General features: G+C 41.6%; 1 long non-coding RNA gene across 1 annotated transcript in view; it reads right to left on the bottom strand.

Moving 5' to 3' along the window:
* Positions 1-6,748: 6,748 nt before the first annotated feature.
* The window catches only part of LOC139748289 (uncharacterized), a 36,322-nt gene continuing 17,642 nt past the window's right edge, over positions 6,749-25,428 (bottom strand). The window contains exons 3-4 of the long non-coding RNA XR_011712627.1: positions 8,843-8,988; positions 6,749-7,069 (exon numbers count right to left, since the gene is read on the bottom strand). This is a non-coding gene — a long non-coding RNA (uncharacterized lncRNA). The remainder of the gene's footprint in view (positions 7,070-8,842; positions 8,989-25,428) is intronic.

Here is a 25,428-nt window from a genome sequence, read left to right as displayed (position 1 = left end):
TTTAGGGAATCAGTGATGGATTGCGCAAAAGATGCTTGTGGCATGAGAAGAGTGGGAGGTGGGCTGTTTAGAAAGGGTAGTGAGTGGTGGGATGAAGAAGTAAGAGTATTAGTGAAAGAGAAGAGAGAGGCATTTGGACGATTTTTGCAGGGAAAAAATGCAATTGAGTGGGAGAAGTATAAAAGAAAGAGACAGGAGGTCAAGAGAAAGGTGCAAGAGGTGAAAAAAAGGGCAAATGAGAGTTGGGGTGAGAGACTATCAGTAAATTTTAGGGAGAATAAAAAGATGTTCTGGAAGGAGGTAAATAGGGTGCGTAAGACAAAGGAGCAAATGGGAACTTCAGTGAAGGGCGTAAATGGGGAGGTGATAACAAGTAGCGGTGATGTGAGAAGGAGATGGAATGAGTATTTTGAAGGTTTGTTGAATGTGTCTGATGACAGAGTGGCAGATATAGGGTGTTTTGGTCGAGGTGGTGTGCAAAGTGAGAGGGTTAGGGAAAATGATTTGGTAAACAGAGAAGAGGTAGTAAAAGCTTTGCGGAAGATGAAAGCCGGCAAGGCAGCAGGTTTGGATGGTATTGCAGTGGAATTTATTAAAAAAGGGGGTGACTGTATTGTTGACTGGTTGGTAAGGTTATTTAATGTATGTATGACTCATGGTGAGGTGCCTGAGGATTGGCGGAATGCGTGCATAGTGCCATTGTACAAAGGCAAAGGGGATAAGAGTGAGTGCTCAAATTACAGAGGTATAAGTTTGTTGAGTATTCCTGGTAAATTATATGGGAGGGTATTGATTGAGAGGGTGAAGGCATGTACAGAGCATCAGATTGGGGAAGAGCAGTGCGGTTTCAGAAGTGGTAGAGGATGTGTGGATCAGGTGTTTGCTTTGAAGAATGTATGTGAGAAATACTTAGAAAAGCAAATGGATTTGTATGTAGCATTTATGGATCTGGAGAAGGCATATGATAGAGTTGATAGAGATGCTCTGTGGAAGGTATTAAGAATATATGGTGTTGGAGGCAAGTTGTTAGAAGCAGTGAAAAGTTTTTATCGAGGATGTAAGGCATGTGTACGTGTAGGAAGAGAGGAAAGTGATTGGTTCTCAGTGAATGTAGGTTTGCGGCAGGGGTGTGTGATGTCTCCATGGTTGTTTAATTTGTTTATGGATGGGGTTGTAAGGGAGGTAAATGCAAGAGTCCTGGAAAGAGGGGCAAGTATGAAGTCTGTTGGGGATGAGAGAGCTTGGGAAGTGAGTCAGTTGTTGTTCGCTGATGATACAGCGCTGGTGGCTGATTCATGTGAGAAACTGCAGAAGCTGGTGACTGAGTTTGGTAAAGTGTGTGGAAGAAGAAAGTTGAGAGTAAATGTGAATAAGAGCAAGGTTATTAGGTACAGTAGGGGTGAGGGTCAAGTCAATTGGGAGGTGAGTTTGAATGGAGAAAAACTGGAGGAAGTGAAGTGTTTTAGATATCTGGGAGTGGATCTGTCAGCGGATGGAACCATGGAAGCGGAAGTGGATCATAGGGTGGGGGAGGGGGCGAAAATTTTGGGAGCCTTGAAAAATGTGTGGAAGTCGAGAACATTATCTCGGAAAGCAAAAATGGGTATGTTTGAGGGAATAGTGGTTCCAACAATGTTGTATGGTTGCGAGGCGTGGGCTATGGATAGAGATGTGCGCAGGAGGATGGATGTGCTGGAAATGAGATGTTTGAGGACAATGTGTGGTGTGATGTGGTTTGATCGAGTAAGTAACGTAAGGGTAAGAGAGATGTGTGGAAATAAAAAGAGCGTGGTTGAGAAAGCAGAAGAGGGTGTTTTGAAATGGTTTGGGCACATGGAGAGAATGAGTGAGGAGAGATTGACCAAGAGGATATATGTGTCGGAGGTGGAGGGAACGAGGAGAAGAGGGAGACCAAATTGGAGGTGGAAAGATGGAGTGAAAAAGATTTTGTGTGATCGGGGCCTGAACATGCAGGAGGGTGAAAGGAGGGCAAGGAATAGAGTGAATTGGAGTCATGTGGTATACAGGGGTTGACGTGCTGTCAGTGGATTGAATCAAGGCATGTGAAGCGTCTGGGGTAAACCATGGAAAGCTGTGTAGGTATGTATATTTGCGTGTGTGGACGTGTGTATGTACATGTGTATGGGGGGGGGGGTTGGGCCATTTCTTTCGTCTGTTTCCTTGCGCTACCTCGCAAACGCGGGAGACAGTGACAAAGTATAAAAAAAAAAAAAAAAAAAAATATATATATATAAGTATATATATATATATATGGTGAGAGTAAGTGAGCCACGAAAGGAGACTTTTGTGAGGAAGCACCACAAGAGATTGAGTGCAGAATGGCAAAAAGTGAGAGAAAGTGATGAAAGGGGAGTGGGGAAGGAATGGGATATATTTAGGGAAGCAGTGATGGTTTGTGCAAAAGATGCTTGTGGCATGAGAAAGGTGGGAGGTGTGCAGATTAGAAATGATAGTGAGTGGTGGGTTGAAGAAGTAAGACAGCTAATGAAAGAGAATTAGAGAGGAGTTTGGACAATTTTTGCAGGGAAGTAGTGCAAATGACTGGGAGATGTATAAAAGAAAGCGGTAGGAGGTCAAGAGAAAGGTGCAAGAGGTGAAAAAGAGGGCAAATGAGAGTTAGGGTGAGATAGTATCATTAAATTTTTGGGAGAATAAACAGATGTTTTGGAAGGAGATAAATAAAGTGCATAAGACAAGAGAATAAACGGCAACATCGGTGAAGGGGGCTAATGGGGAGATAGAGCGAGTATTTTGGTTTGTTGAATGTGTCTGATGATAGAGTGGCAGATATTGGGTGTTTTGGTCGAGGTGGTGTACAAAGTGAGAGGGTCAAGGAGAATGGTTTGGTAAACAGAGAAGAGGTAGTAAAAGCTTTGCGGAAGATGAAAGCCGGCAAAGCAACGGGTTTGGATGGCATTGCAGTGGAATTTATTGAAAAAGGGGGTGACTGTGTTGTTGATTGGTTGGTAAGGATATTCAATGTACGTATGGTTCATGGTGAAGTGCCTGAGGATTGGTGGAATGCATGTATTGTGCCAATGTACAAAGGCATAGGGGATAAAGGTCAGTGTTCAAATTACAGAGACACAAGTTTCTTGAGTATTCCTGGGAAATTATATGGGAGGGTATTGACTGAGAGGGTAAAGGCATGTATAGAGCATCAGGTTGGGGAAGAGCACTGTGGTTTCAGAAGTGGTAGATGATGTGTGGATCAGGTGTTTGCTTTGAAGAATGTATGTATGAAATACTTTGAAAAACATATGGATTTGTATGTAGCATTTATGGATCTGGAGAAGGAATATGATAGGGTTAATAGAGAAGCTTTGTGGAAGGTGTTAAGAGTATACGGTGTAGGAGGTAAGTTGCAAGAAGCCGTGAAAACTTTTTACCAAGGATGTAAGGCATGTGTACGAGTAGGAAGAGAGGAAAGCGATTGGTTCCCAGTGAAAGTTGGTTTGCAGCAGGGGTGCATGATGTCTCCATGGTTGTTTGATTTGTTTATGGATGGGGTGGTTAGGGAGGTGAATGCAAGAGTTGTGGAGAGAGGGGCAAGTACACAGTCTGTTTTGGATGAGAGGGCTTGGGAAGTGAGTCAGTTGTTCGCTAGTGGCTGATTCAGGTGAGAAACTGCAGAAGTTGGTGACTGAGTTTGGTAAAGTGTGTGAATAAGAGCAAGGTTATCAGGTTCAGTAGGGTTGAGGGACAAGTAATTTGGGAGGTAAGTTTGAATGGAGAAAAACTGGAGGAAGTGAAGTGTTTTAGATATCTGGGAGTGGACTTAGCAGCAGATGGAACCATGGAAGTGGAAGTGAGTCAAAGGGTGGGGGAGGGGGTTCTGGGATCACTGAAGAATGTGTGGAAGGCGAGAATGTTATCTCAGAGAGCAAAAATGGGTATGTTTGAAGGAATAGTGGTTCCAACAATGTTATATGGTTGCGAGGCATGGTCTATAAATTTGGTTCCACGGAGGAGGGTGGATGTGTTGGAAATGAAATGTTTGAGGACAGTATGTGGTGTGAGGTGGTTTGATCAAGTAAGTAACGAAAGGGTAAAAGAGATGTATGGTAATAAAAAGAGAGTGGTTGAGAGAGCAGAAGAGGGTGAGGGTGTATGAAAGCTTAAAGTTGGCATTAAAATTGATTCATATCAGAACTAATGGTAGAGATGATCGAAGAGACTTACAAAAGTACCAGCCCGTCAGAGCTGTAATGGGGATATTATATAGCACTTAACAACCTATTCTACTGTTTAAAGATACAAATTAAACCAATCCATATGACAGTGTCACTTTCAGTATGACTGCTTGGCACTTTGACAAAACCCCAAAGTAAATTTTCGAAAGTGTTGTTTGCCACTTCAGTCTACAGTAAATTTACAGTAATTCATTGATTTAGTCAGTACCTGTTTACTTCCAAATATGTGTGAGAATGTTTGTGCAATATTCATTTTTTAATCTTATGTCGCCATGTATGTATGATCGCATCCTCTGATGTGTATTGGTATTCATATATATAACAAGTAGTGGTGAAGTGAGATGGAGTGAGTATTTTGAAGGTTTGTTAAATGTGTGATGATAAGAGTGGCAGATATAGGGTGTTTTGGTCGAGGTGGTGTGCGAAGTGAGAGGGCCAGGGAGAATGATTTGGTAAACAGAGAAGAGGTAGTGAAAGCTTTGCAGAAGATGAAAGCCGGCAAGGCGGCAGATTTGGATGGTATTGCAGTGGAATCTATGAAAAAAGGGGGTGACTGTATTGTTGACTGGTTGGTATGGATATTCAATGTATGTATGGTTTAAGGTGAAGCGCCTGAGGATTGGCAAAATGCATGCATAGTGCCACTGTACAAAGGCAAAAGGGATAAACGTGAGTGTTCAAATTACAGAGGTATAAGTTTGCTGAGTATTCCTACAAAATTATATTGGAGGATATTGATTGAGAGGGTAGAGGCATATACAGAGCATCAGGTTGGTGAAGAGCAGTGTGGCTTCAGAAGTGGTAGAGAATGTGTGTGTGGATCAGTGCTTTGAAGAATGTATGTGAGAAATACTTAGAAAAACAAATGGATTTGTATGTAGCATTTATGGATCTGGAAAAAGCATATGATAGAGTTGATAGAGATGCTCTGTAGAAGGTATCAAGGTGTGGGAGGTAAGTTGTTAGAAGCAGTGAAAAGTTTTCATCAAGAATGTAAGGCATGTGTATGAGTAGGAAGAGAGGAGGAAAGTGATTGGTTCCCAGTGAATGTCAGTTTGTGCCAGTGGTGCACGATGTCTCCATGGTTGTTTGATTTGTTTATGGATGAGGTTGTTAGGGAGGTGAACGCAAGAGTTTTGGAGAGAGTAGTAAGTATGCAATCTGTTGTGGATGAGAGGGGTTGGTTGGTGAGTCAGTTGTTGTTCGCTGATGATGCAGCACTGGTGGCTGATTCAGGTAAGAAACTGCAGAAGTTGGTGACTGAGTTTGGTAAAGTGTGTGAAAGAAGAAAGCTGAGAGTAAGGTGAATAAGAGCAAGGTTAATAGGTTCAGTAGGGTTGAGGGACAAATAAATTGGGAGGCAAGTCTGAATGGAGAAAAACTGGAGGAAGTGAAGTGTTTTAGATATCTGGGAGTGGAGGGAATGAGGAGAAGTGGGAGATCAAATTGAAGGTGGAAGGATGAAGTGAAAAAGATTTTGAGCGATCGGAGCCTGAACATGCAGGAGGGTGAAAGGCGTGCTAGGAGTAGAGTGAATTGGAACGATGTGGCATACCGGGGTTGACGTGCTGTCAATGGATTGAACCAGGGCATGTGAAGTGTCATCAGGGGTAAACCATGGAAAGTTTTGTGGGGCCTGGATGTGGCAGGATGGCGACAGGAATGGATGAAGGCAGCAAGTATGAATATGTACATATATATATATATATATATATATATATATATATATATATATATATATATTTTCTTTCTTCTTTCTTTCATACTATTCGCCATTTCCCGCATTAGCGAGGTAGCGTTGAGAACAGAGGACTGGGCCCTTGAGGGAATATCCTCACCTGGGCCCCTTCTCTGTTCCCTCTTTTGGAAAAAAAAAAAAAAAAAAAAAAAAAAAAAAAAAAAAGTGAGAGGGGAGGATTTCCAGCCCCCCGCTCCCTCCCCTTTTAGTCGCCTTCTACGACACGCAGGGAATACGTGGGAAGTATTCTTTCTCCCCTATCCCCAGATATATATATATATATATATATATATATATATATATATATATATATATATATATATATATATATATATATCTTTTTCTTTCTTTTCTTTCAAACTATTCGCCATTTCCCGCATTAGCGAGGTAGCGTTAAGAACAGAGGACTGGGCCTTTGAGGGAATACCCTCACCTGGCCCAATTCTCTGTTCCTTCTTTTGGAAAAAAAAAAAAAAAATGAGAGGGGAGGATTTCCAGCCCCCCGCTCCCTCCCCTTTTAGTCGCCTTCTACGACACGCAGGGAATACGTGGGAAGTATTCTTAATCCCCTATCCCCAGGGATCATATATATATATATATATATATATATATATATATATATATATATATTATATATATATATATATATATATATATATATATATATATATATATATATATATATATATATATATATATATATATATGTCTGTGTATGTATATGTATGTATATAATGAAATGTATAGGTATGTATATGTGAGTGTGTGGGCATTTATGTATATACATGTGTAAGTGGGTGGGTTGAGCCAATCTTTCATCTGTTTCCTTGCACTACCTCACTAATACGGGAGATAGCAACTAAGTATAATGAAAAAAATGAATAACATAAAACATGGATCAGAGTGTAAAGCCATAACACTTACTTGTTGCAACTGGCAATGTCCTACTGCACATGCAAATTAATGCTTACCTGTTCTGTGCATCATATGACACATCCATTGCAGGCTGCTCTGCATGTCACATGATGTTTTGGTGGCTCTTGTCATCACTTGAATTCCCACTGATGTGCAATTCCTCCAATTACTCACAAAAGTCATTAGCATACTACTGCCACAACTGGAAAAAATATAACACCTCTTATCATCTACAGATGATCATAGAAGAGGCAAGTCAATATAGCATGATGCCATATGTGTAAAGCTTGTATACATTATAATTTTCAACTGAAGTTCAATAGGAACAGAAATATGAGTTTGTAGAAGGCAGAGTGAGAAAAACAACAGAACTACAAATTTTGACAAAAAGATAAATGATGATAACTGTTAGATAATGAATACTTGTATCAAGATTTTTGCTTAAGCAACATCTTTACAGTGGCATTCAGGATATCTATTTGTCAGATGAACTTTGCAACTGGGAATTCATTTAAGTGTCAATCATTCAACATTACAAACATGGACAATCATGAAGAAATAAAGTACACTGATGTATTGGAATGTCTTTTGTAAGCTCTTACTCTATCTCTTACTCAAATAATAGCAAAAATTTAGTTTGTTTTAAACTAAACAATTACTGTAGCATTGGTTCATATATTATTGTTGATACAATTATTTATGAATTTACTCATGTTCACACAACAAACAATCCTAAACTTATGTCTGTGTAAATAATGCATGCATGTAGCATATGTCTAGTGCGATGAAAAATATACAAAACATGACAGGAACATTCACCAGTTTGCTGGGGATCCTCCCTCATCAGTTAATGATAGGGAACCTATCATGTCTTCGGTGAATAACGATGGAATAGGATTTAATGTGGAAATACTGAACACAGAATTAGAAAGAGAAGATAGCTCTTGTCACTGGTTGAGTTGCCCTTGGAGTAGGGCAGGGTGAAATATAACAACTGTCCCAATTTCCCAATTGAGTTTGATTTTTCAAGACTCTAAGTTGTTAACTTGCACAAGATGGGGCTGGCATATTTAGATCAATCTACTTTAACAAGAATAGATGATCTAGCGTACATCATTTAAACACTGTCAATTGCAAAAACAAATTCATGATTCAGTAAAATGTACCTAATCCTCAAAATGCTTCTTCAGCACTTTCTCCATATAATGTTGTCGACTTTACACTGCACAGCATACTTTACAACAGGAAACCTTCATTTGCTTTGTTACTTTGACGGCGTTCTCCAAAATGATGGTGAAGACAACTGCAATTTGTTAAATATCTGCCACCTATCTGTATTTCTGATGCCAGTTCCAACTGGTACTCCCTCAAAGGGGTGGCCACAGCAACAGCAACAGAATGAGGAGAAGTGGGAGATCAAATTGGAGGTGGAAGGATGGAGTGAAAAAGATTTTGAGCAATCGGGGCCTGAACATGCAGGAGGGTGAAAGGCGTGCAAGGAATAGAGTGAATTGGAACAATGTGGCATACCGGGGTTGACGTGCTGTCAACGGATTGAACCAGGGCATTTGAAGTGTCAGGGGTAAACCATGGAAAGTTTTGTGGGGCCTGGATGTGGTGGGATGGCGAGAGGAATGGATGAAGACGGCAAGTATGAATATGTACATGTGTATATATGTATATGTCTATGTATGTATGTATATGCCTATGTATGTATATGTATGTATACAATGAAAAATGTATAGGTACGTATATGTGAGTGTGTGGGCATTTATGTATATACATGTGTAAGTGGGTGGGTTGGACCAATCTTTCATCTGTTTCCTTGCACTACCTCGCTAATGCGGGAGACAGCGACTAAGTATAATGAAAAAAAAAATGAATAACATAAAACTTGGATCAAAGTGTAAAGCCTTAACACTTACTTGTTGCAACTGGCTGCAATGTCCTACTGCACATGCAAATTAATGCTTACCTGTTCTGTGCATCATATGACACATCCATTGCAGGCTGCTCTGCATGTCACATGATGTTTTGGTGGCTCCTGTCATCATTTGAATTCCCACTGATGTACAATTCCTCCAATTACTCACAAAAGTCATTAGCATACTATTGCCACAACTGGAAAAAATATGACAACTCTTTATCATCTACAGATGATCATAGAAGAGGCAAGTCAATATGGCATGATGCCATATGTACACGCCCAATATCTTATGATATGTATTATACACAGGGTTAAAGGTGAAATGAAAAGCTTGTATACATTATAATTTTCTACTGAAGCTCAATAGGAACAGAAATATGAGTTTGTAGAAGGTAAAGTGAGAAAAACAACAGAACTACAAATTTTGACAAAGATCAATGATGATAACTGTTAGATAATGAATACTTGTATCAAGATTTTTGCTTAAGCAACAGCTTTACAGTGGCATTCAGGATATCTATTTGTCAGATGAACTTTGCAACTGGGAATTCATTTAAGTGTCAATCATTCAACACTACACACATGGACAATCATGAAAGAATAAAGAACACTGATGTATTGGAATGTCTTTTGTAAGATCTTACTCTATCTCTTACTCAAATAAAAGCAAAAATTTAGTTTGTTTTAAACTAAACAATTACTGTAGCATTGGTTCATATATTTTTGTTGATACAATTATTTATGAATTTACTCATGTTCACACAACAAACAATCCTAAACTTATGCCTGTGTAAATAATGCATAAATGTAGCATATGTCTAGTGTGATGAAAAATATACAAAACATGACAGGAACATTCACCAGTTTACTGGGGATCCTCCCTCATCAGTTAATGATAGGGACCCTATCATATCTTCAGTGAATAACGGTGGAATAGGATTATATGCGGAAATACTGAACACAGAATTAGAAAGAGAAGAGAACTCTTGCCACTGGTTGAGTTGCCCTTGGAGTAGGGTAGGGTGAAATACAACTGTCCCAATTGAGTTTGATTTTTCAAGACTCCAAGTTGTTAACTTGCACAAGATGGGGCTGGCATATTTGGATCAATCTACTTTAACAAGACAAGATGATCTAGCATACATCATTTAAACAATGTCAAGTGCAAAAACAAATTAATAATTCAGTAAAATGTACCTAATTCTCAAAATGCTTCTTCAGCACTTTCTCCATATAATTTTGTCGACTTTACACGGCACAGCATACTTTACAACAGGAAACCTTCATTCACTTTGTTACTTTGATGGCGCTCTCCAAAAAGGTAGGGAAGACAATTGAAATTTGGTAAATATCTGCTACCTATCTGTATTTCTGACACCTGCTCTAACTGGTACTCTACTCCCTCAAAGGGGTGGCCACAGCAACAGTCTCCATAACTAAAGAATTCCAGTGCTGCTTCTTAATCTTTAGTGCCTCATCTTTAACAGGCCACTGACAGAAAGCAAGTCTAGCGTAGTGTTTGCAGAGGCTCCTACCTAATATTCCTAATGACTACTGCTATCTAATGCTCCTACCTTCTACTTAATTTTACTACCTACTGCTCCTGCCTAAATCTTCCTACCTACTACTTCTATCAACTGCTCCTACCATTTTGCCAAAAGGCAGGACTAGTGCATAGTGCTCACCACAGGAATATCTAGGGTTACGAGAAATGAGGTGCATGAGTTATATGTTTGTGGTCACACAATGCCAGTAGTCCATATGTTAGTGAGGCATAAAGAAAAGACAGCTGCCAGAGTCAGAGGAGTTCAACTTGACAACCACTAAAGTGCTGGCTCACTAAGCAGATGGTTGTACAACCACTAAAGTGGTGGCTCACTAAGCAGGTGTCACTAAACCTTCTAATACCCAGGCAGGCAGTACTGGTAATATACCTCAAAGGTCATTGGCTCTCTACCAACTACTACCTACTGCACTGTAGTATTTAAATGGCCAATGTATTTGCTTTCTCAGTCCTACAGTCACTGGATCTCTAAACCTAAAACCTGGAGAGAACAAATATACCCTCTATTTCAAAAAGAATAAGCTCATGCATAACCTGTTCCAAGTACCTCAGTTACTGCACAGTTCAAATATTTTGATGAGACACCAAACCAACAATGCATTCCTGATGATGATATGTTCATGGGGTGCTCAGGGTCAAGCACATAGGTTTGAATCCTGGTTGCCGCAGTTGGTCCACAATCAACCCTGCTGTTTATTCACCCCTTGGGGTTGGTTGATAAAATGGGTACCTGGTTCAGGATAGGATACCCATAGGGTAGAAAGAATACTTCCCACGCATTCCTCACGTGTCGTAGAAGGCGACTAAAGGGGACGGATCAGGGGGCTGTAAACCCTCCCCTCCTTGTATTTTAACTTTCTAAAACGGGAAACAGAAGGAGTCACGCGGGGAGTGCTCATCCTCCTCGAAGGCTCAGACTGGGGTGTCTAAATGTGTGTAGATGTAACCAAGATGAGAAAAAACGAGAGATAGGTAGTATGTTTGAGGAAAGGAACCTGGATGTTTTGGCTCTGAGTGAAACGAAGCTCAAGGGTAAAGGGGAAGAGTGGTTTGGGAATGTCTTGGGAGTAAAGTCAGGGGTTAATGAGAGGACAAGAGCAAGGGAAGGAGTAGCACTACTCCTGAAACAGGAGTGGTGGGAGTATGTGATAGAGTGTAAGAAAGTAAACTTTAGATTGATATGGGTAAAACGGAAAGTGGATGGAGAGGGATGGGTGATTATTGGTGCATATGCACCTGGGCATGAGAAGAATGATCATGAGAGGCAAGTGTTTTGGGAGTTGCTGAGTGAGTGTGTTAGTAGTTTTGATGCACGAGACCAAGATATAGTGATGGGTGATTTGAATGCAAAGGTGAGTAATGTGGCAGTTGAGGGAATAATTGGTGTACATGGGGTGTTCAGTGTTGTAAACGGAAATGGTGAAGAGCTTGTAGATTTATGTGCTGGAAAAGGATTGGTGAGTGGGAATACCTGGTTTAAAAAGAGAAATATACATACGTATACGCATGTAAGTAGGAGAGATGGCCAGAGAGCATTATTGGATTACGTGTTAATTGATAGGCACGCAAAAGAGAGACTTTTGGATGTTAATGTGCTAAGAGGTGCAACTGGATGGATGTCTGATCATTATCTTGTGGAGGCGAAGGTGAAGATTTGTAGAGGTTTTCAGAAAAGAAGAGAGAATGTTGGGGTGAAAAGAGTGGTGAGAGTAAGTGAGCTTGGGAAGGAGACTTGTGCAAGGAAGTACCAGGAGAGACTGAGTACAGAATGGAAAAAGGTGAGAACAAAGGACATAAGGGGAGTGGGGGAGGAATGGGATGTATTTAGGGAAGCAGTGATGGCTTGCGCAAAAGATCCTTGTGGCATGAGAAGCGTGGGAGCTGGGCAGATTAGAAAGGGTTGTGAGGGGTGGGATGAAGAAGTAAGATTATTAGTGAAAGAGAAGAGAAAGGCGTTTGGACGATTCTTGCAGGGAAAAAATGCAAATGACTGGGAGATGTATAAAAGAAAGAGACAGGAGGTCAAGAGAAAGGTGCAAGAGGTGAAAAAGAGGGAAAATGAGAGTTGGGGTGAGAGAGTATCATCAAATTTTAGGGAGAATAAAAAGAAGTTTTGGAAGGAGGTAAATAAAGTGCGTAAGACAAGGGGACAAATGGGAACTTCAGTGAAGGGGCAAGTGGGGAGGTGATAACAAGCAGTAGTGATGTGAGAAGGAGATGGAGTGAGTATTTTGAAGGTTTGTTGAATGTGTTTGATGACAGAGTGGCAGATATAGGGTGTTTTAGTCGAGGTGGTGTGCAAAGTGAGAGGGTTAGGGAAAATGATTTGGTAAACAGAGAAGAGGTAGTAAAAGCTTTGCGGAAAATGAAAGCCAGCAAGGTAGTGGGTTCGGATAGTATTGCAGTGGAATTTGTTAAAAAAGGGGTGACTGTATTGTTGACTGGTTGGTGAGGTTATCTAATGTATGTATGACTCAGGTGAGGTGCCTGAGGATTGGCGGAATGCTTGCATAGGGCCATTGTACAAAGGCAAAGGGGATAAAAGTGAGTGCTCAAATTACAGAGGTATAAGTTTGTTAAGTATTCCTGGTAAATTATATGGGAGGGTATTGATTGAGAGGGTGAAGGCATGTACGGAGCATCAGATTGGGGAAGAGCAGTGTGGTTTCAGAAGTGGTAGAAGATTTGTGGATCAGGTGTTTGCTTTGAAGAATGTATGTGAGAAATACTCAGAAAAGCAAATGGATTTGTATGTAGCATTCATGGATCTTGAAAAGGCATATGATAGAGTTGATAGAGATGCTCTGTGGAAGGTATTAAGAATATATGGTGTAAGAGGCAAGTTGTTAAAAGCAGTGAAAAGTTTTTATCAAGAATGTAAGGCATGTGTACATGTAGGAAGAGAGGAAAGTGATTGGTTCTCAGTGAATGAAGGTTTACTGCAGGGGTATGTGATGTCTCCATGGTTGTTTAATTTGTTTATGGATGGGGTTGTTAGGAAGGTGAATGCAAGAGTTTTGGAAAGAGGGGCAATTATGCAGTCTGTTGTGGATGAGAGAGCTTTGGAAGTGTGTCAGGTGTTGTTCGCTGATGATACAGCGCTGGTGGCTGATTCGTGTGAGAAACTGCAGAAGCTGGAGACTGAGTTTGGTAAAGTGTGTGAAAGAAGAAAGCTGAGAGTAAATGTGAATAAGAGCAAGGTTATCAGGTACAGTAGGGTTGAGGGACAAGTCAATTGGGAGGTAAGTTTGAATGGAGAAACACAGGAGGAAGTGAAGTGTTTTAGATATCTGGGAGTGGATTTGGCAGCGGATGGAACCATGGAAGTGGAAGTGAAACATAGGGTTGGGGAGGGGGCAAAAGTTCTGGGAGCATTAAAAAATGTGTGGAAGTCGAGAACATTATCTCTGAAAGCAAAAATGGGTATGTTTGAAGGAATAGTGATTCCAACAATGTTATATGGTTGTGAGGCATGGGCTACAGATAGAGTTGTGCATAGGAGGGTGGATATGCTGGAAATGAGATGTTTGAGGACAATATGTGGTGTGAGGTGGTTTGATCGAATAAGTAATGAAAGAGTAAGAGAGATGTGTGGTAATAAAAAGAGTGTGATTGAGAGAGCAGAAGAGAGTGTTTTGAAATGGTTTGGTCATGTGGAGAGAATGAGTGAAAAGAAGTTGACAAAGAGGATATATGTATCAGAGGTGGAGGGAACGAGAGAAGTGGGAGACCAAACTGGAGGTGGAAAGATGGAGTGAAAAAGATTTTGAGTGATCAGGGCCTGAACATGCAGGAGGGTGAAAGGCATGCAAGGAATTGAGCGAATTGGAACGATGTGGTATACCAGGGTCGACGTGCTGTCAATGGATGGAAGCAGGGCATGTGAAGCGTCTGGGGTAAACCGAGGAAAGTTCTGTGGGGCCTGGATGGGGAAAGGGAGCTGTGGTTTCGGTGCATTATACATGACAGCTAGAGACTGTGAACGAATGTGGCCTTTGTTGTCTTTCCCTAGTGCTACCTCGTGCACATGCAGGGGCAGGGGGTTGTTATTTCATGTGTGGCAGGGTGGCGATGGGAATGAATAAGAGCAGACAGTATGAATTATGTACATGTGTATATATGTATATGTCTTGTGTGTGTATATATATGTATACGTTGGGATGTATAGGTATGTATATTTGCATGTGTGGATGTGTATGTATATACATGTGTATGTGGGTGGGTTGGGCCATTTTTTGTCTTTTTCCTTGCGCTACCTCGCTAATGCAGGAGACAGCGACAAAGTAAAATATAATAGAATAAAATAAATATATATATATTTTTCTTTTTTTGTTTTGTCGCTGTCTCCCGCATTTGCGAGGTAGCGCAAGGAAACAGACGAAAGAAATGGCCCAACCCACCCCCATACACATGTATATACATATGTCCACACACGCAAACATACATACCTACACAGCTTTCCATGGTTTATCCCAGACGCTTCACATGCCCTGATTCAATCCACTGACAGCACGTCAACCCCGGTATACCACATCGATCCAATTCACTCTATTCCTTGCCCTCCTTTCACCCTCCTGCATGTTCAGGCCCCGATCATACAAAATCTTTTTCACTCCATCTTTCCACCTAAAATTTGGTCTCCCACTCTCCTCGTTCCCTCCACCTCCGATACATATATCCTCTTGGTCAATCTTTCCTCACTCATTCTCTCCATGTGCCCAAACCATTTCAAAACACCCTCTTCTGCTCTCTCAACCACGCTCTTTTTATTTCCACACATCTCTCTTACCCTTACGTTACTTACTCGATCAAACCACCTCACACCACACATTGTCCTCAAACATCTCATTTCCAGCACATCCATCCTCCTGCGCACAACTCTATCCATAGCCCACGCCTCGCAACCATACAACATTGTTGGAACCACTATTCCTTCAAACATACCCATTTTTGCTTTCCGAGATAATGTTCTCGACTTCCACACATTCTTCAAGGCTCCCAGAATTTTTGCCTCCTCCCCACCCTATGATCCACTTCCGCTTCCATGGTTCCATCCGCTGCCAGATCCACTCCCAGATATCTAAAACACTTTACTTCCTCCAGTTTTTCTCCATTCAAACTTACCTCCCAATTGACTTGACCCTCAACCCTACTGTACCTAATTACCTTGCTCTTATTCACATTTACTCTTAACTTTCTTCTTTCACACACTTTACCAAACTCAGTCACCAGCTTCTGCAGTTTCTCACATGAATCAGCCACCAGCGCTGTATCATCAGCGAACAACAACTGACTCACTTCCCAAGCTCTCTCATCCCCAACAGACTTCATACTTGCCCCTCTTTCCAAAACTCTTGCATTCACCTCCCTAACAACCCCATCCATAAACAAATTAAACAACCATGGAGACATCACACACCCCTGCCGCAAACCTACATTCACTGAGAACCAATCACTTTCCTCTCTTCCTACACGTACACATGCCTTACATCCTCGATAAAAACTTTTCACTGCTTCTAACAACTTGCCTCCCACACCATATATTCTTAATACCTTCCACAGAGCATCTCTATCAACTCTATCATATGCCTTCTCCAGATCCATAAATGCTACATACAAATCCATTTGCTTTTCTAAGTATTTCTCACATACATTCTTCAAAGCAAACACCTGATCCACACATCCTCTACCACTTCTGAAACCACACTGCTCTTCCCCAATCTGATGCTCTGTACATGCCTTCACCCTCTCAATCAATACCCTCCCATATAATTACCAGGAATACTCAACAAACTTATACCTCTGTAATTTGAGCACTCACTCTTATCCCCTTTGCCTTTGTACAATGGCACTATGCACGCATTCCGCCAATCCTCAGGCACCTCACCATGAGTCATACATACATTAAATAACCTTACCAACCAGTCAACAATACAGTCACCCCCTTTTTTAATAAATTCCACTGCAATACCATCCAAACCTGCTGCCTTGCCGGCTTTCATCTTCCGCAAAGCTTTTACTACCTCTTCTCTGTTTACCAAATCATTTTCCCTAACCCTCTCACTTTGCACACCACCTCGACCAAAACACCCTATATCTGCCACTCTGTCATCAGACACATTCAACAAACCTTCAAAATACTCATTCCATCTCCTTCTCACATCACCACTACTTGTTATCACCTCCCCATTTACGCCCTTCACTGAAGTTCCCATTTGCTCCCTTGTCTTACGCACCCTATTTACCTCCTTCCAGAACATCTTTTTATTCTCCCTAAAATTTAACTGATAGTCTCTCACCCCAACTCTCATTTGCCCTTTTTTTCACCTCTTGCACCTTTCTCTTGACCTCCTGTCTCTTTCTTTTATACTTCTCCCACTCAATTGCATTTTTTCCCTGCAAAAATCGTCCAAATGCCTCTCTCTTCTCTTTCACTAATACTCTTACTTCTTCATCCCACCACTCACTACCCTTTCTAAACAGCCCACCTCCCACTCTTCTCATGCCACAAGCATCTTTTGCGCAATCCATCACTGATTCCCTAAATACATCCCATTCCTCCCCCACTCCCCTTACTTCCATTGTTCTCACCTTTTTCCATTCTGTACACAGTCTCTCCTGATACTTCCTCACACAGGTCTCCTTCCCAAGCTCACTTACTCTCACCACCTTCTTCACCCCAACATTCACTCTTCTTTTCTGAAAACCCATACTAATCTTCACCTTAGCCTCCACAAGATAATGATCAGACATCCCTCCAGTTGCACCTCTCAGCACATTGACATCCAAAAGTCTCTCTTTCGCACGCCTGTCAATTAACACGTAATCCAATAACGCTCTCTGGCCATCTCTCCTACTTACATAAGTATACTTATGTATATCTCGCTTTTTAAACCAGGTATTCCCAATCATCAGTCCTTTTTCAGCACATAAATCTACAAGCTCTTCACCATTTCCATTTACAACACTGAACACCCCATGCATACCAATTATTCCCTCAACTGCCACATTACTCACCTTTGCATTCAAATCACCCATCACTATAACCCGGTCTCGTGCATCAAAACCGCTAACACACTCATTTAGCTGCTCCCAAAACACTTGCCTCTCATGATCTTTCTTCTCATGCCCAGGTGCATATGCACCAATAATCACCCACCTCTCTCCATCAACTTTCAATTTTACCCATATTAATCGAGAATTTACTTTCTTACATTCTATCACATACTCCCACAACTCCTGTTTCAGGAGTATTGCTACTCCTTCCCTTGCTCTTGTCCTCTCACTAACCCCTGACTTCACTCCCCAGACATTTCCAAACCACTCTTCCCCTTTACCCTTGAGCTTCGTTTCACTCAGAGCCAAAACATCCAGGTTCCTTTCCTCAAACATACTACCTATCTCTCCTTTTTTCACATCTTGGTTACATCCACACACATTTAGGCACCCCACTCTGAGCCTTCGAGGAGGATGAGCACTCCCCGCGTGACTCCTTCTTCTGTTTCCCATTTTAGAAAGTTAATACAAGGAGGGGAGGATTTCCGGCCCCCCGCTCCCGTCCCCTCTAGTCGCTTTCTACGACACGCGAGGAATACGTGGGAAGTATTCTTTCACCCCTATCCCCAGGATAATATACATATATATAATACCACAACAACCACACACACACACAACCAACCACAACACACACACACACACACATACATATATATACATATGAAAAAGAAAAAACCAATTTGGGAAAACCCAAACCTTTTCTTAAAGTAAAAATCGCCTTAAGGGGGGAATTGGCAAATGGAAAAAAAAAAGAAAAAATTATTTATATATATAATTTTATAAAATATATGGAAAGAAAAGTGATTGGTTTTCAGTAAATGTGGGTTTGGGGCAGGGTTTTGTGATGTCCCCCATGGTTTTTTAAAATTTTTTTTAGGGAAAGGGGTTTGTTGGGGGAGGTGAATGCAAAATTTTGGAAAAAGAGGGGAAAGTAGGGAAGTCTTTTTTGGGGATGAGAAGTTTGGGGAATGATTTAGTTGTTTTTCGGGGGTGATACAGCGCTGGGGGCTGAATCATGTGAAAAAACGCGGGAATGCGGGTGACTGATTTGGTAAAGGTGTGAAAGAAAAAAGGGTTAAAGGGAGTAAATGGGGAAAAAGAGCAAGGTTATTGGGTAAAAGTGGGTTTGGGGGTTCCAAGTAAATTTGGGGAGGTGATTTTAAAATGGAAAAAACTGGGGGGAAAGTAAAGGGTTTTTTAGAAAATCTGGGAGTTGGAATGGCAGCGGATGGAACCATGGAAGCGGAAGTGGTTTAAATGGGGTGGGGGGGGGGGCAAAATTCTGGGGGGCCTTGAAAAATGTGGGGAAAAGGGGGAAAACCCTTAAATCTGGGAAAAACAAAAATGGGTAGGTTTAAAGGAAAGGGTTCCAACAATGTTGTTTGGTTGCGAAGGCGTGGGCAAAGGATAGTGTTGTCGCAGGATGATGGATGGGCGGGAAATGAGATGTTTGAGGACAATGTGTGGTTGGAGTGTTTGATCGAGTAAGTAACGGTACGGGAAGAGAGATGTGTGTAAATAAAAGAGCGTGGTTGAGAGAGCAGAAGAGGGTGCTTTGAAGTGGTTTAGGCACATGGAGAGGATGAGTGAGGAAGATTGACAAGAGGATTTATGTGTCGGAGGTGGAGGAAACAAGAGATGAGGGAGACCAAATTGGAGGTGGAAAGCTCGGAGTGAAAAAAGATTATTGTGTGATCGGGGCCTGAACATTCAGGAGGGTGAAAGGAGGGCACAGGAATAGAAGTGAATGGAGCGGATGTGGTATAACCGGTGTATGATTTTCTTCCGTGTGCCAGTGGATTGAATCAAGGACTGTAAAGCGTCTGGGGTAAGCCATGGAAAGCTGTGTAGGTATGTATTTGCGTGTGTGGACGTATGTATTATACATGTGTATGGGGTGGGTTGGGCCATTTCTTTCGTCTGTTTCCTTGCGCTACCTCGCAACGCGGGAGACAGCGGACCAAGTATAATAAAAAATAAAAAAATATATATATATTTATATATATATTATATTTTATATATTTAATATATATTAAAAAAAGGGGGTGACGTATTGTTGACTGGTTGTAAGTTATTTATGTATGGTATGACTCATGGTGAGGTGCCTGAGGATTGCGGAAAGCGTGCATAGTGCCATTGTACAAAGGCAAAGGGGATAAGAGTGAGTGCTCACATTACAGAGGTATAGTTTGTTGAGGTATTCTGGTAAATTATATGGGAGGGTATTGATTGAGAGGGTGAAGGCATGTACAAGCATCAGAATGGGGAAGAGCAGTGTGTTTCAGAAGTGGTAGAGGATGTTGATCATGTGTTTGCTTTGAAGAATGTATGTGAGAAATACTTAGACAAGCAAATGGATTTGTATGTAGCATTTATGGATCTGGAGAAGGCATATGATAGAGTTGATAGAGATGCTCTGTGGAAGGTATTAAGAATATATGGTGTGGGAGGCAAGTTGTTAGAAGCAGTGAAAAGTTTTTATCGAGGATGTAAGGCATGTGTACGTGTAGGAAGAGAGGAAAGTGATTGGTTCTCAGTGAATGTAGGTTTGCGGCAGGGGTGTGTGATGTCTCCATGGTTGTTTAATTTGTTTATGGATGGGGTTGTTAGGGAGGTAAATGCAAGAGTTTTGGAAAGAGGGGCAAGTATGAAGTCTGTTGGGGATGAGAGAGCTTGGGAAGTGAGTCAGTTGTTGTTCGCTGATGATACAGCGCTGGTGGCTGATTCATGTGAGAAACTGCAGAAGCTGGTGACTGAGTTTGGTAAAGTGTGTGGAAGAAGAAAGTTAAGAGTAAATGTGAATAAGAGCAAGGTTATTAGGTACAGTAGGGTTGAGGGTCAAGTCAATTGGGAGGTGAGTTTGAATGGAGAAAAACTGGAGGAAGTGAAGTGTTTTAGATATCTGGGAGTGGATCTGGCAGCGGATGGAACCATGGAAGCGGAAGTGGATCATAGGGTGGGGGAGGGGGCGAAAATTCTGGGAGCCTTGAAGAATGTGTGGAAGTCGAGAACATTATCTCGGAAAGCAAAAATGGGTATGTTTGAAGGAATAGTGGTTCCAACAATGTTGTATGGTTGCGAGGCGTGGGCTATGGATAGAGTTGTGCGCAGGAGGATGGATGTGCTGGAAATGAGATGTTTGAGGACAATGTGTGGTGTGAGGTGGTTTGATCGAGTAAGTAACGTAAGGGTAAGAGAGATGTGTGGAAATAAAAAGAGCGTGGTTGAGAGAGCAGAAGAGGGTGTTTTGAAATGGTTTGGGCACATGGAGAGAATGAGTGAGGAAAGATTGACCAAGAGGATATATGTGTCGGAGGTGGAGGGAACGAGGAGAAGAGGGAGACCAAATTGGAGGTTGGAAAGATGGAGTGAAAAAGATTTTGTGTGATTCGGGGCCTGAACATGCAGGAGGTGAAAAGGAGGGCAAGGAATAGGAGTGAATTGAGCGAAGTGATCTACCGGGGTAGACGTGCTGTCAAGTGGATTGAACAAGGCATGTGAAGCGTCTGGGTTAGCCATGGGAAGCTGTGTAGGTATGTATATTTGGTGTGGGACGTATGTATATACATGTGTATGGGGGGGGTTTGGGCTATTTCTTTCGTCTGTTTCCTTGCGCTACCTCGCCAAACGCGGGAGACAGCGACCAAGTATAAAAAAAAATATATATATTATATTTTTTTTTTATACTATTCGCCATTTTCCGCGATAGCGAGGTAGCAGTTAAGAACAGAGGTACTGGGCTTTTGAGGGAATATCCTCACCTGGCCTCTTCTCGTTCCTTCTTTGGAAAAAAAAAAAAAAAAAAAAATGAAGAGGGGAGGATTTCCAGCCCCGCACCCTTCCCTTTTAGTCGCTTCTACGACCTCAGGGAATACGTGGGAGTATTCTTTCTCCCCCTATCCTAGGGATTTATATATATATTTTATATAGATTATTTATATATATATATTATATATTATTATATTTTTATTATATATATATATTTTTTTTATACTTGGTCGCTGTTCTCCCGCGTTTGCGATGGTAGCGCAAGGAAACAGACGAAAGAAATGGCCCAACCCCCCCCATACACATGTATATTACATACGTCCACACACGCAATATACATTACTACACAGCTTTCCATGTTTTTACCCAGACGCTTCACATGCCTGATTCAAATCACTGACAGCACGTCAACCCCTGGTATACACATCGCTCAATTTTCACTCTATTCCTTGCCCTCTTTCACCCTTCCTGCATGTTCAGGCCCCGATCACTCAAAATCTTTTTCCTCCATCTTTCCACCTCAATTTGGTCTCCTCTTCTCCTTGCTCCCTCCACCTTCCGACCTATATCCTCTTGGTCAATCTTTCCTCACTCATTCTCTCCATGTGCCCAAACCATTTCAAAACACCCTCTTCTGCTCTCTCAACCACGCTCTTTTTATTTCCACACATCTCTCTTACCCTTACGTTACTTACTCGATCAAACCATCTCACACCACACATTGTCCTCAAACATCTCATTTCCAGCACATCCATCCTCCTGCGCACAACTCTATCCATAGCCCACGCCTCGCAACCATACAACATTGTTGGAACCACTATTCCTTCAAACATACCCATTTTTGCTTTCAGAGATAATGTTCTCGACTTCCACACATTCTTCAAGGCTCCCAGAATTTTCGCCCCCTCCCCCACCCTATGGTCCAATTCTGCTTCCATGGTTCCATCCGCTGCCAGATCCACTCCCAGATATCTAAAACACTTCACTTCCTCCAGTTTTTCTCCATTCAAACTCACCTCCCAATTTACTTGACCCTCAACCCTACTGTACCTAATGACCTTGCTCTTATTCACATTTACTCTTAACTTTCTTCTTCCACACACTTTACCAAACTCCGTCACCAGCTTCTGCAGTTTCTCACATGAATCAGCCACCAGCGCTGTATCATCAGCGAACAACAACTGACTCACTTCCCAAGCTCTCTCATCCCAACAGACTTCATACTTGCCCCTCTTTCCAAAACTCTTGCCTTTACCTCCCTAACAACCCCATCCATAAACAAATTAAACAACCATGGAGACATCACACACCCCTGCCGCAAACCTACATTCACTGAGAACCAATCACTTTCCTCTCTTCCTACACGTACACATGCCTTACATCCTCGATAAAAACTTTTCACTGCTTCTAACAACTTGCCTCCCACACCATATATTCTTAATACCTTCCACAGAGCATCTCTATCAACTCTATCATATGCCTTCTCCAGATCCATAAATGCTACATACAAATCCATTTGCTTTTCTAAGTATTTCTCACATACATTCTTCAAAGCAAACACCTGATCCACACATCCTCTACCACTTCTGAAACCACACTGCTCTTCCCCAATCTGATGCTCTGTACATGCCTTCACCCTCTCAATCAATACCCTCCCATACAATTTACCAGGAATACTCAACAAACTTATACCTCTGTAATTATATATATATATATATATATATATATATATATATATATATATATATATATATATATATATATATATATATATATTAAAAAAGGGGGTGACTGTATTGTTGACTGGTTGGTAAGGTTATTTAATGTATGTATAACTCATGGTGAGGTGCCTGAGGATTGGCGGAATGCGTGCATAGTGCCATTGTACAAAGGCAAAGGGGATAAGAGTGAGTGCTCAAATTACAGAGGTATAAGTTTGTTGAGTATTCCTGGTAAATTATATGGGAGGGTATTGATTGAGAGGGTAAAGGCATGTACAGAGCATCAGATTGGGGAAGAGCAGTGTGGTTTCAGAAGTGGTAGAGGATGTGTGGATCAGGTGTTTGCTTTGAAGAATGTATGTGAGAAATACTTAGAAAAGCAAATGGATTTGTATGTAGCATTTATGGATCTGGAGAAGGCATATGATAGAGTTGATAGAGATGCTCTGTGGAAGGTATTAAGAATATATGGTGTGGGAGGAAAGTTGTTAGAAGCAGTGAAAAGTTTTTATCGAGGATGTAAGGCATGTGTACGTGTAGGAAGAGAGGAAAGTGATTGGTTCTCAGTGAATGTAGGTTTGCGGCAGGGGTGTGTGATGTCTCCATGGTTGTTTAATTTGTTTATGGATGGGGTTGTTAGGGAGGTAAATGCAAGAGTTTTGGAAAGAGGGGCAAGTATGAAGTCTGTTGGGGATGAGAGAGCTTGGGAAGTGAGTCAGTTGTTGTTCGCTGATGATACAGCGCTGGTGGCTGATTCATGTGAGAAACTGCAGAAGCTGGTGACTGAGTTTGATAAAGTGTGTGGAAGAAGAAAGTTAAGAGTAAATGTGAATAAGAGCAAGGTTATTAGGTACAGTAGGGTTGACGGTCAAGTCAATTGGGAGGTGAGTTTGAATGGAGAAAAACTGGAGGAAGTGAAGTGTTTTAGATATCTTGGAGTGGATCTGGCAGCAGATGGAACCATGGAAGCAGAAGTGGATCATAGGGTGGGGGAGGGGGCAAAAATTCTGGGGGCCTTGAAGAATGTGTGGAAGTCGAGAACATTATCTCGGAAAGCAAAAATGGGTATGTTTGAAGGAATAGTGGTTCCAACAATGTTGTATGGTTGCGAGGCGTGGGCTATGGATGGGTTGTGCGCAGGAGGATGGATGTGCTGGATATGAGATGTTTGAGGACAATGTGTGGTGTGAGGTGGTTTGATCGAGTGAGTAATGTAAGGGTAAGAGAGATGTGTGGAAATAAAAAGAGCGTGGTTGAGAGAGCAGAAGAGGGTGCTTTGAAGTGGTTTGGGCACATGGAGAGGATGAGTGAGGAAAGATTGACCAAGAGGATATATGTGTCGGAGGTGGAGGGAACAAGGAGAAGAGGGAGACCAAATTGGAGGTGGAAAGATGGAGTGAAAAAGATTTTGTGTGATCGGGGCCTGAACATGCAGGAGGGTGAAAGGAGGGCAAGGAATAGAGTGAATTGGAGTGATGTGGTATACCGGGGTTGACGTGCTGTCAGTGGATTGAATCAAGGCATGTGAAGCGTCTGGGGTAAGCCATGGAAAGCTGTGTAGGTATGTATATTTGCGTGTGTGGACGTATGTATATACATGTGTATGGGGGGGGTTGGGCCATTTCTTTCATCTGTTTCCTTGCGCTACCTCGCAAACACGGGAGACAGCGACAAAGTATAAAAAAAAAAAAAATCTTTTCTTTCTTTCATACTATTCGCCATTTCCCGCATTAGCGAGGTAGCGTTGAGAACAGAGGACTGGGCCCTTGAGGGAATATCCTCACCTGGGCCCCTTCTCTGTTCCCTCTTTTGGAAAATTAAAAAAAAAGTGAGAGGGGAGGATTTCCAGCCCCCCGCTCCCTCCCCTTTTAGTCGCCTTCTACGACACGCAGGGAATACGTGGGAGGTATTCTTTCTCCCCTATCCCCAGGGATATATATATATGAAAGGCAAATATGGCACGTAAAATTTTTACAACATTTAGAATCGAACATAAATCTCGCATTACAAACATATGACAAAGGGCAGAGGGGAGAGACATGCACATTTATGGGGGACAGTAATCCCAGAAATACATATATCAGACAAGCTGCTTACTTTGGTAAGACGAAGTGGAACACACAAGAAGAAAAGGCTGAAACTTGTACAAGAAAAGGCAATGAAGTTCTGATTGATAAGATACATGTAGGTTCCAAGACAAAAATGCCAGAAATTATGTGGTGATTTTAAACAGGTGTGTTCACATTAGATAGTTATGGAAACACACAATCCAGGAGACATGCCAACCAAAGACAACACCAATTAAACATGAATTTCCTGTAGCTGTACCTGGATGCTTCACTAAGGGGTGAACTGTGTAAGAATATAATATGCAGTATTATGCTTCCTACTGAAATATACTCAAAATTATTCAATCTTGTTTTATAACACACCTAGAATGCACATGTGTAATACTGAGCACAACATTAGTGAAAGTTTTGTTCAGTGTGATGTCGAATGAGTCAAGTGATAATAAACAGGTGCTT

The sequence above is a fragment of the Panulirus ornatus genome, chromosome 73, assembly GCF_036320965.1.
Source record: "Panulirus ornatus isolate Po-2019 chromosome 73, ASM3632096v1, whole genome shotgun sequence".
NCBI lineage: Eukaryota > Metazoa > Arthropoda > Malacostraca > Decapoda > Palinuridae > Panulirus > Panulirus ornatus.
Note: the sequence above shows the minus strand (reverse complement) of the source record. Positions and strands in the feature narration are given on the sequence as shown.